Source organism: Macrotis lagotis, chromosome X, assembly GCF_037893015.1.
Source record: "Macrotis lagotis isolate mMagLag1 chromosome X, bilby.v1.9.chrom.fasta, whole genome shotgun sequence".
In the NCBI taxonomy this organism is placed as follows: Eukaryota; Metazoa; Chordata; class Mammalia; order Peramelemorphia; family Peramelidae; genus Macrotis; species Macrotis lagotis.
The window spans coordinates 49,995,093-50,008,247 of NC_133666.1; positions in this window are offsets into that span (position 1 = coordinate 49,995,093).

The following is a 13,155-nucleotide window of genomic DNA, read 5'->3' on the forward strand; positions in this document are numbered from 1 at the left end:
ATCCTTTGCTGTTGGATTTTGTTGGGGATATATAGAAATGCTGATGATTTGTGTAAGTTTATTTTATATTCTGCTGCTCTGCTAAAGTTGCTAATTGTTTCAAATAGTTTTTAGTTGATTTTCTAGGGTTCTCTAAGCATATATTATTATATCATCAACAAAGACTGAGAGTCACATTTCCTCGTGGCCTATTCTAATTCCTTCAATTTGTTTTTTGTTTGTTTGTTTGTGTTTTTGTGTTTTAGGTTTTTGCAAGGCAAACAGGGTTAAGTGGCTTGCCCAAGACCACACAGCTAGGTCATTATTAAGTGTCTGGGACGGGATTTGAACCCAGGTACTCCTGACTCCAGGGCCGGTGCTTTACCTACTACGACACCTAGCCACCCCTTGTTTTTCTTTTATTGATAAAGCTAGCATTTCTAATACAATATTAAAAAATAATGGTGATAATAGGCATCCTTGTTTCATCCCTAATCTTACTGGGAATGCTTCTAGCTTATTTCCATTACATATAATGTTTGCTGATGGTTTTAGATAGATACTGCTTATCATTTTAAGAAAACTCCATTTATATTCCTATGCTATCTAGTGTTTTTAATAGGAACGGATGCTGTGTTTCATCAAAGGCTTTTTTAGCATCTCCTGAGGTAATCAGATGATTTCTCTCAGTTGTGTTTTTGAAATGGTCAATTATATCAGTTATTTTCCTAATCTAGAACCATCCCTGCCTACCTAGTATAAATCCTACCTGATCGTAGGGTAGTATACTAGTATACAATGCAATTTGTATGGCATTTTGCCTACATGCTCTCCAGCCCTCTTGAACCTTTGAACTCTGGGGACCTGCTCCTTTGGAGGTCATGTCATGGACTAAAGTCCCGCAGTCTCAACAGGATCACAGAGGCAGGCAATACTCTAGAGGTTCTGGAAGCCAACTCTTTCATTTTACAGAGGACAAAGCCGAGACCTAGAAGAGTAAAGTGACTAACCCAAAGATAAAGGAATCGTTTACTCTATGGCTAGATGACCTCCTAGCCTCAGTTTCTTCATCTGTAAAACTGAAATAGTAACAGCGCCGACCTCCCAGATGTATTCTGAAGTTCAAATGAGATCAAAGTTATGCGGCACTGTACAAATGACAAAGTGATTCATAAAAACTAGGCATTATTATTATTATTAGAGAGAGGAGTGACTTGCCTGAAATCATATTGGTTACTTCTTGTCCTTTGTTATCAAAGTAGATCAAAATGACATCATTATATTAGAGACAAGTTATAGTGTGTCCAACTGTAGTTAATCAGATAATATGATCTCAGAATGCTCCACCATAGGTCAGGCACTAATAGTTCATGTGAACTCCTGGGATGCTTACTTTAAACTTACATATGTCATGTTTCCTCTGCACTGCTTCTATTCTGCCTTCTGCAAAGAGCATAGCACCCTTTCTGATGAGGGCACACCATGCTGAGCGGTCCTGTGCCAATGTCTCCCATTCTGCACAGTCAATTCTAAAGTTCTTAAGAAAGACCTTCAGGGTATCGCATTCTTACTTCTTCTGACCCCTCTGTGAGCACTTGTCCTGTGGGAGTTCTCCGTAAAATAGCCTCTTTGGCAAGCATACTTCTGGCATTCTAACAACGTGCTCAACCCGTCCAAGGTGCACTCTCTGAAATCATGTTGGAAATACTTGGCAGTCTAACTTGAAAAAGGACCTCAGGGTCCTTTTTCTGGTATCTTTTTCTGCCAGATGATTTTCAGAACCTTCCTAAGACAAGTCAAATAGAAGCAATTCAGTTTCCTGACATGGTGCTGGTAGACTGTCCAGGTTTTCACAGGCATAGAGCAATGGATGTCAACTCAGTGGCTCTGTAGACCTTCAGTTTGGTAGTCAGTCTAATACCTCTTCTCTCTCATACTTTCTTTTGGAGCCTCCCAAATACTGAGCTAGCTCTGGCAATGTGTGTGTCAACCTCATTGTCAATGTGTACCTCCTTGGAAAGGACACTGCCAAGGTAAGTGAACTTGTCTGCAGGACTCAAAACTTCTCCATTTGCTGTAACCGATGGTTCCCCATATGGATGATGTGGTGCTAGCTGATGGAGCACCTGGATTTTCTTGGTGTTCATTGTTAGACCAAAATGAACACAAGCAGTAGAGAATCAATCTATCCTTTGTTGCATCTCAGCTTCAGAGGTTGCATTGAGGCACAATCATCTGCAAACAGAAGATCATGCACCAACACACCTTCCACTTTGGTCTTGGCTTGTGGTCTTTTTTTTTTTTTTTTTGGTTTTCACAAGGCAATGGGGTTAAGTGACTGGCCCAGGGTCACACAGCTAAGTAACTATTATGTGTCTGAGGCTGCATTTGAACTCAGGTACTCCTGCTCTAATCACTGCACCATCTAGCTGCCCCTATAGCCATTTCAAGTTGAACAATTTGAAGAATTTGCCATCAGTGCAGTATTTAACCTTCAGGCTGTGTTCATCCCCATTGAAGGCATTTGATAACAAGGCTGAAAACATCATGCTAAAAAACATGGGAGCTAGGACACATCCTTGTTTCACTCCATTGGTGATCAGGAAATCTCGAGAGCACCATCCAGTATCCAGAACCTGGGCATCATGCCGTTAGGAGATTGATGTACAATACTAATGAACTTCTTTGGGCAACCAAATTTTGACATAATTTTCCATAAACTCTGATGACTGATAGTATCAAAGGCCTTGGTCAGATCTACAAATGTATACAGATCTCTGTTCTGTTCCTGGTGCTATTGAGCAGCAAATACCAAATTGCCTGTTACGAAGCCACACTGGCTCTCAGGAAGGTGATTATCTTTCAGATGGAGGATTAGTCTATTGAGGGGAACTCTGGCAAGAATCTTACCAACAATGACTAAAAGAGAAACACCTCTGATTGTCACAGGACAATCTATTCCCTTTACCTTTATAGAGATGGACGATGGAGGCATCCTTGAATTCTTGGGGAATAACCTCTTTAAACCATATAACCTGGAAAATTTCAGCCAGCTTTTGTATGAGCCATGGACCCCCACTTTGTAAATCTCAGCTGGAATAGAATCAGTACCAGGTGCTTTGCCACTTGAAAGAAGCCTAAGGGCATCCAAAACCTCCTCTTCAGTTGGAACTTCAGCTAGGGATTGATTGACTTCAACTAGAGAAGAAATAGTAAATAATTAGAAAACTAATATTCAAACTCAGGTCTTCTGAATTCAAATCCAATTCTCTTTTCACTAATCTCCTTGGGATAGGACTAGACCAAAGCACAGCATTATTGTTATGATTATTAATAATAAAAACCATACTAGTTTGTATTTATATAAAATGTATTTATTTAAATTTAATTTGTTTAAATTTATATAAAATACAAACTAGTTTATTATTATCATCATCATCATCATCATCATTATTATTAGGCTAACAAAGCATTTTAAATATACTATCCCACTGATCTTTATAACAACTCTGTGTGGTAGGTTCTATTATTAGCCTTATTTTATAGATGATGAAATTGAGGCCCATAGAAGTTAGGCCATTTAGCCAAGGTCACTTAGCTAGGAATTCTCCAACACAAGTCTTCCTGATTCCAAGTCCAGTACTCTATATATTAAGATGACTCTATCTAACAGTCTGGAAAAAGTCCTACATCCTTTCTTTTCCTTCCTCCCTTCCCCCCAACTGAGTGACAGTCACAATTGCTTCCTCCCCTACCACAGGGAAAACTGAAAAACAAAATAAAATGAAACACAACCATTTACCAACAGTGCAAGAGATCTCAAGGGTCACTAAGGCAGTTCTTTGGGTAAGTTCCATTCTTATCAGGAGAGGTGTAGTCAAGGAGGAAACTGAGGTTTCCTCTTTATAACTAGACCAAAGGCTGAAAAAACGTCAGCAGGTCCCATTTGTAGCCTAGCACAAGACTAAAGTTTTCTTTGGAAAAGTTCATAGTTTGTCTTCCAGCCTTCAGGTGTATCCTGTTTTATACTGGAAACCTCACAATGACCTAAAAATTGACTGCAGTTCACTGTGAAGGATTTAGCCAGGGTGGTCACAATGGAGGAATAATAAGATTGGAGATAGACAGAGTTGATTTCAGTTAAGTGCTAAATGAGCTAATAGTCATACAAATGATGGATATCAGTGAATCAATCAACATACATTGTGGGCACTTTATGCCTAGAACTGTCTCCTTACTGTGGAGGAGAACTGAAATTTATTCTTAGATGAAAGTGTAGATAGTCACAGAATGTTGGAGTTAATCAGGATCCCAGAGACCATTCAGTCCAGCAGTATCTGGCACATAGTAAGTGCTTGCTGATTGATTGCAATCTAGACATTCCTTCTACAACATTCCCAATGAATGTCTTGAAGTCTTGAAAACTTCCAAGGAGAAGGGACCCATTGGCCCTGATTCAGCTCATCTTATATGGGTAGTGCTAATGATTAGGATCTTTTAGAAATATCAGGTCTAAAACTTGAACCCATTACTCTTGGGTCTCCTTTGGGGTCAAACTGAACAAGGCTTATCTCTCTTTCCCATACTTGAAAGAAAATCTCATGTTGATTCCTCTCTACTCCCCTCTCTGCACCCCAAGCCTTCTCTTCAAGGCTAAGCATGTCCAATTCCTTTGTCCAATCCTCATGTGGTCTTTTAAATATTGTTGAGTCCTGGGCCCCTTTGGCAATCTGGTGAAGCTATTAGATTCATTCCCAGACTCAGACAGAGTGTATGATTCAGTTTCAAAAGAAATGCTCAATTTCAGTTAAAGGTGAGTGAAAAATAAAGTCATTTGTTCTTTCCATCCTAATTCATAGACCACTTGGAGGTCCACTGATTCCATATTAAGAACTTCTGTCATGTGGCATGGACTTTTGGATGATCACCATTCTAACTGCTCTTCTCTGGACATTCCCCTGATCATCATTGTTGTCGTTCAGTTGTTTTGCAGTCTTGTCACCTTTATGACCCCCTTTGGAGTTTTCTCGTCTTAGTGCTTTGCCATTTTCTTCTCCAGCTCATTTTACAGGTGATGAAACTGAGGCAAACAGAGTGAAGTGACTTGCCTAGGGTCACATAGCTAATAAGTGTCTGAAACCACATTTGAACTGAGGAATATGAGTCTTTTCTGACTCCAAACCCAGCATTCTATCCACTGTTCCACTTCAGCTAATCAGTGTCCTTCCTAATTTGCGGTACCCACAGATTAGGGTAGCCAACCCTCCTGCTCTGGTCTCATAATGATTGAGGCCAGGAACAATTGTCATGCTTGGCTTGATATCTCCAGAACCTAGCACAATTCTTGAAACCAGTTAGAAAAGAGATTGGAACCAGACTGCGGAGTTTGAAATGCCAAATTGAGACTTTTGGGCACTGTCCTGGAAGCCATTGTCTTCAACCTCGAGGGAGCGACTTTTGGGTGGAGGCAATACTGAACCATAGATCCCTGGAACATCCAAGAGAAGACTTAACTGGAGGCCCTGCCCACCCACCTGCCAGCCAGTGCTGGGAGCTCAAGGTGGAAAGCAAAGCCAGGAAGAATGCATTGGGGAGGAAAAGAACAGGCAACTGCTGTGGGCCCCTCGGCAGGTCCCCTCTGTGTGAACTGTCTTATTACTGTCAGTGATTGGATTGCACCTGTTCAAATCCTCAGATCCCTACCACCCCAAAGATGAGATGAGTTTAAACTGCCTTCTAACCCTCAAAATGAAAGCAAGCCTCCTCCTCCAAGCCAGGTCTACTTGACTCATTCACTCATTCTCATGAGAGAAGGAATTTTCTGTAAGCAGGAGGTTGGATCATACATTCGGCTAGAATTCACTTTCAGTCAATCATTGCACAACATCAGCACCTACGACAAAATGTTTGTGGAATGCCTTTGATCTTGCTGGGTCTCATACTTCTTGTTAAGGAGGATGCAACAATGTGTGTTAACAACCTCACTGTGGAGACCACACATACACATACACACATGTAAAGACAGACACACACACCACACACACACACACACACACACACACACACACATTTATTTCTGCAAGTAGTATCATTCAGTCAGTGCTCTCAGTTTGGAGTCAGCCTTTCCTCACTTACCACACCCAATCAGTCATCTTCTCCTCTGATGCAATGTCTCTTATAATGATGATAGCGGCTTACTTATCTATCTTATGTTTTGCACAGCAGTGAAGAAGTCTTTTTTTTTGGTGGAATACAATGTTAATATGGGTCAATAGCCAAGAAAGCTAATTGCAGCCTGGGTGGCCTTAAGAACAAACAACAGAGTCTAAGACCAGGGGATAGGCCAAGAGAACCGCTGTTCTCTAGTCGACCCTGGCCACATCCAGAGTATAATGTTCAGTTCCAGAAGCCACCACTTCAGAAGGACATTGTTAAGCTGGGGTATACCCAGAAGAGGGCAACAGAGAGAGAAGGACATTAGGATTCTACCATGTGAAGGAAGACTGGTTGAGGGAACTGGGAAAAGATAAGACCTATGGGGTAGGGGGAACCAAATAACTGTCTTCAAGTACTTTGCGTTGTCAAATGAAAGAGGGATTGGATTTGTTCTTTTTGACCTTAGGGGGCAGAATTTAGAATAATGGTTGAGAATTGCAGAGAGGAAGATTGAGGCTTAATTTAAGAGGGGAAAACCCTCTCAACTTTCTTACTGAACCTGTGGGAAAGCCGAATTGACTTGCTTGGGGATTTAAGCTTGTTGAAAAGGATATTCTAGAGAAGGCAATGGTATATCAACTGCCTCTCTTGGCCCTTCACTCTGTAATAAGTAATAACAACCACTCCTTCCATTTCTCCTTTCATATTCATTACACCACGTGAGGCAAGACATGCAGCAGTGAGCAATATCCTCCCATTTCTATGACTCAGAGAGTTTAAGTGACTTGCTCAGTATCACATGACTAGTGTCTGAGGCTGAATGTGAATTCAAATCTTGCTATTCCCAAGTAGCACTTTTAGCTGCCTAGCTAGTTAGGTTCAAAAGTAAGAATGTAAACTTGGGTTCAGAGTGTCCAAGTCTAGCATTCTTTCTTTTCTTTTGTACTATTGTTGAATTTCCTTTTTTAAAAAAAAACTTTATTGTTTCCCTTTGCTTTTTTTCCTTAAAGTCATTTCCCCTTAACACCGCCCCCACCCCCCATCACTGCCAACCCCTAAATTGAACCTTTCCTTGTAACAGTGAAAAACATTTAGACACAGAGTGGTCTGATAGCTTCTGCTACATCCCATGGTCCCCCCACATGCCTTCTTGAGAGAAAGAAGGGCCATTTCACTATCACTTCTCTGGGACTGAGACCATTGCCATTAACCATTGTCAGTTAGTATTACTTGTGTTTACGTTCTTACCCTCCTGCATAGCAGCCTGTTGCCCATCTATTTGTTGAGACCATATTGTAGATAGGGGAATTGCACTTGCCCAGCTTAGATGTTTTAAAGATGTTTTAGAATTGTTATCATGGTAAAAGATATCTTTAGAATGATCAACCTCTACAGGAAGTGTATTCTGCGAGCAGCAAATGAGGATGAAGTTGGCATCCGCATTGACAGACTCATTAAAAAGGGCACTGAATCTCAAACAGAATAAGGAAATTATATTAGAATAAAACCAACTCAAACTGTTTTACATACTCACTGTTCTCCTGGTTCTATTTATTTTGTTCTTCTTGAGTTCAGACACATCCTCCCACATTTCTCTGTTTTTTAATAGTTGTCATTTCTTACAGCACAATGATACTTTTTATATTCATAAACCACAACTTGATTCACCATTCCCCCATTCAATGGGTGTTCACTGACATTTCCTTATTTTGCTACCACAAGAGTGCTGTTATAACTATTTGAGGATATGTGGAACTTTTTCCTTTGTTTGTGATTTCCTTGGGGTATATCCCAAGTAGTCAGAATGTTAGGTCAAAGATTGAAAAATTTAAACACTTTTCTCACACAATTCCAAATTGTCTTCCAGAATAGCTGAACCAATTAACAACTTCATTAACAGTATATTAGCATCCCTGTCGCTTCCCACAGGCCCTCCAGCAATGACTGCTTGTATCTTCTTACTAGTGATTTGGCAGTTTTGTTTTTTATTTTGATCGTTTATAGTCCTTTTTAAAATTTTTATTCATTATCATTTGCTATGAATGATAAATAACTTGCCCCAGGGTCACAGATTTTATAAGTGTCTGAGGGAAGACTTGAACTCATGTCTTTTTGACTCTGGATCCAGTACTCTATCCACTGAACCACCTAGTTAGGCGGGTAAAACACTGATCCTGAAGTTAGGACCTGAGTTCCAGTCCAGCCTCAGACACTTACTAGCTGTGTGACCTCAAGTAAGTCATTTAACTCTGATTGTCTCATGTCTAGAGCTGTCTCCAATCAACCTGAGGAGAAAGTGAGTCTGGTGACTTAGCACAGCACCCCTCCCCCACTCAAATCCAATTCACATGTATGTCATGGTATCACTTCCCTGATGTCATGGTCTTCTTCACAAATAAAGGACGAACATCATCATTATGATGTGAATGTTTTTGATATGATTGTTGCAGTTCCATATATACAATCTTAGATTTTTTCCCCTAGACCTGGGATTTCTTCATTGTAAAGAATTCCAAGTGTAGAAATTCCCTTCACCAATCTATTAGCAACTCACCAGTAATTTATAATCTTAGAGAACTGGCTGGATCACAGACAGGTTAAGTGATTCTTAAGCCTCTTCATCAGAGCCAGCTAATTTGTGTCAGATACAGACAGAGTTTGAACCCTTCCTGACTAGAAGACTGGCTACTATATCACACTGTCTTTCACATTGTTAAGTGGATAGATTGTAGGACTTAGTCAGAAGGACCTGAATTCAAATTCTGCCTCAAACACTCACTACCTGTGTAACCCTGGATGAATCACTTAACTTCTTTGTGCCTCAATATCCTCATCTGAAAAATGAGGATAATAATTGTACCTATGTCCCAGGGATATTAAGAGGATCAAATGAGTTATTAGATAGAAAGTGCTTTGTAAACCTTAAAGCACTATATAATTAATAGCTATTATTATTACTGACATTTATTATTAGCTTAGTTATCATCCTGTGATCAGATATTTGATACAAGAGTGATTCCTACTTCACTATTTCTTTTCTTATATTAGCTGCATGATTTTAGTCATGTATATTATTTTTAATTTTATATAATCAAAATCTTTTTTTCCTATTATTATCTCTTCTATCTGTTAATTGATGAAAAAATTTCCCCTAACTGTAGTTGTAAAAAGTATCTCCTTCCATTCTCTTCCAAGTGCACACATTTGGAGTTTATTGTAGAATATGATGGAAATACTTGTTGAAACCCATTTTCTGCCAAATTGCCTTTTAGTTTTCCAAGTACCTCTTGATTAATAAAGAGCCCTTCCCCTGGTAGTTTTTATTTCTTCATTTATCAAAGGATTGTTGTATACCATTATTTATGGGACTTCCTTGTCTAGTCTGTTCCTGTTCTATTGACCTTATTTTCAATTTTTTAACCTGTACCAAATAGGTCTGATGCATTATTTTAAACTAGAATTGTTATCCCCCCATTCTTCCTTTATTCCTGCTTTAAAAAAGCAAAATATTTCCCTAAATATTCTAGATCTTTTGTTCCTCTAAATGAATTTTTAATTATCTAGTTTTATAAAAATTCTGGAGCAGTTTGGCATAGCACCATCCGTAAAATAATTCAGCCATTGTATTGGTGAGACCTGATTATGAACAGTGACTGTCTCTACAAATATGCAAGTCTTCCTTTGTTTCTGTAAACGGTATTTTGTAGTTTGTGTTTACATGAGTCTTGGGTATGTAACTTGACTACCAGATAATCAAATACACAAATGTGCTGATGATCTCAATACTGTGGTCATTCCTTGTAATGCAGAGGGTTTTTTTAAATTAATATTTTATTTATTTTCCAATTAGATATAATTGTAGTTTTTTAAGGTTTTGAATTTTACAATTTTTCCCCCACCCTCTATTCCCTCCCCTTATCCCCTCACAGAAGGCCGTCTAATAATCTTTACATTGTTTCTATGCTATATATTGATCTAAATTGAATGTGTTGAGAGAGAAATCATATCCTTGAGGAGAAAATAAAATATTGGAGAGAGCAAAATTATATAGTACATAAGACACTTTTTTAATAATTTGAAGGTAATAGACTTTGATCTTTGTTTAAACTGCACAGCTATTTCTCTGGATACAGATGATATTCTCCATTGCAGGCACTCTAAAATTGTCCCTGATTATTGTAATGCATTGCTTTTGCAAAAAATATTCAGCATGGGAGCGGCTAGGTGGCATAGTGGATAAAGCAACCGGCCCTGGAGTCAGGAGTACCTGGGTTCAAATCTGGTCTCAGACACTTAATAATGACCTAGCTGTGTGGCCTTGGGAAAGCCACTTAACCCCATTTGCCTTGCAAAAACCTAAAAAATATATTCAGCATAATTGGTGTAATTCTATGTATTTTATTTTATGTATTTAAAAGCATTATTTATTCTGGGATGGGATCCAAGACGCAAAGATGATCAAGAAACCCTGCTCAATTCCCTCCCTACCTGGCCACATTGTGTACCTCCTCATTATATCTTCCTATAAATATGTGATGGGGGGGTACCCAACGTGCTAGGATCATTCCTGCTGAGGATGCCACTGGCATCCTTTCACTTATCTCTTGCTCTTAATAAATGATTAGTCAGGTTTCCTTATTTCTTTCATGACATCTTTCACTCTGGTTCTTGATTCTCAAATAATAATATCTAGTAATAGCATAGCACTTTTAAGTTTTAGATTTCCAAAACACTTTTCCTTTTTAACAACAATTACCTACATATTCTATGAGACAGATAATATTCTCTCTATTTTACAGAAGAGGAAACTGTGGCAAAAAAGTGTTAGATGACTTTTCCAGGGCCACCTAGTTAGTGTATAAGGCAAGATTTGAATGGGGATTTCTTTTTTTTCCTTTTAAAGATTTTATTTATTTTGAATTTTACAATTTTTCCCCTAATCTTGCTTCCCTCCCCCCCCCCCCCCCACTGGCCCACAGAAGACAATTTGCCAGTTTTAACATTGTTACCATGGTGTACATTGATACAAATTGAATGTGATGAGAAAGAAATTATATCCTTAAGGAAAAAATAAAATATGAGAGATAACAAGACCAGACAATAAGATATCAGGATTTTTTCTAACTTAAATGTAATAGGGACGGCTAGGTGGAGTAGTGGATAAAGCACTGGCCTTGGAGTCAGGAGTACCTGGGTTCAATTCCGGTCTCAGACACTTAATAATGACCTAGCTGTGTGGCCTTGGGCAAGCCACTTAACCCCATTTGCCTTGCAAACAAGCTAAAAATAAATAAAAAATAGATAGATAGATAGATAGATAGACAAACAAATAAATAAATAAATGAATAAACAGGTCAATTAATTAAAGGTAATAGTCCTTGGTCTTTGTTCATACTCCACAGTTCTCTCTCTGGATACAGCTGGTATTCTCCATTGCAGACAGTCCCAAATTGTCCCTGATTGTTGCACTGATGGAATGAGCAAGTCCATTAAGGTTGATCATCGCCCCCATGTTGCTGTTAGCTGTACAGTGTTTTTCTAGTTCTGCTTATCTCGCTCAGCATCAGTTCATGCAAATCCCTCCAGGCTTCCCTGACTTCTCATCCCTCCTCATCTCTAATAGAACAATAGTGTTCCATGACATACATATACCACAGTTTGTTAAGCCATTCCCTAATTGATAGACATTCACTTGATTTCCAATTATTTGCCACCACAAACAGGGCTGCTATGAATATTTTTGTACAAGTGGTGTTTTTACCCTTTTTCATCATCTCTTCATGGTATAGACCCAGTAGTGGCATTGCTGGATCAAAGGGGATGCACATTTTGTTGCCCTTTGTGTGTAATTCCAAATTGCTCTCCAGAAAGGTTGGATGAGTTCACAACTCCACCAACTATGTATTATGAACTGGGACTTCTTGATACCAAAGTCAATGGTTGCATTCATTGGGCCACCCAGCCACCTCAGAATTTTTCACATTTAGTAGTTATTGTTAATGGAATTTCTCTTTCTAACTTTTCATCCTGGTTTTTGGAGGTAACTGCATAGAAATGTTGATGTTTTGTGAATTTATTTTATAACTTGCTGCTTTATTGAAGCCATGATCTTGATTTAGTGAATCTTTGGGGTTTTCTAAGGAGCCGATTTTTCTGTATGCAAATATCTCTTTTTGACCAAAGTCTATACCTTTAATTTTTCCCCTCTTCCTTATGGTTATAAATGGTATCTCAAGAACTAGGTCAAAGAGACATGAGGAGAGGGGCAATCTACCACTCTTTCTCCTTCACCAAATGACCACAAATAGACCACAAACTAAGAAATTTTGTCTGATTCATAAAGAATCAAAAGAGACAGCAGATGATAGGGTGTGGGTGTAGACTGCACAGGAAACTGTATTTTTGACACACTCTTTCCAGATCCCATGGCAAAACAGATGACTTCACATCATTCAATACAAAGCAGAGGTCCTAGTGTCAAAAAGAAGTAATGACATCTGGAAGGATAATGCCTATCCTGTCTATCCACCAAATCCTTGAGCATCATATTTGGTTGGCAGTTGGGGCTTCCGTGCCCTTCAGCCTTTGATGGTCATGGGCTTTCATTCAGGGCTGTTTGGCTGATTCGAGTACTGGTAAATGTGAGCAAATAAAGAATACAAGCATGGGATATGGAAACTTTTAGAAAAATAGCAGGTAGGCAAGAAGAGAGAGTTAGATCAAATTTAGTATGCCACAAAGGACCCTTTTGAATTTCAGTAAGGCCCTTAAAACTCTAGGGCTTTGGGAATCATTTCAGTGTCCTATGAGCCCCAGGAGCAAGTAAGGGGACAAAAACTTAATGTAGAGGATCAATCTGGATACCAGTGTCCACTGTTCTTTATTTATAAAAGGTTTGCATTTTTCGTGTATTCAAACTTACTTTTTTTGTAAAGACCAAGGAAACTTTCCTACAGTATTTCTTCTTTTTTAATAATACACACTTTAACCATTCAGATTTGGCTGAGGCAAGACTGAAAT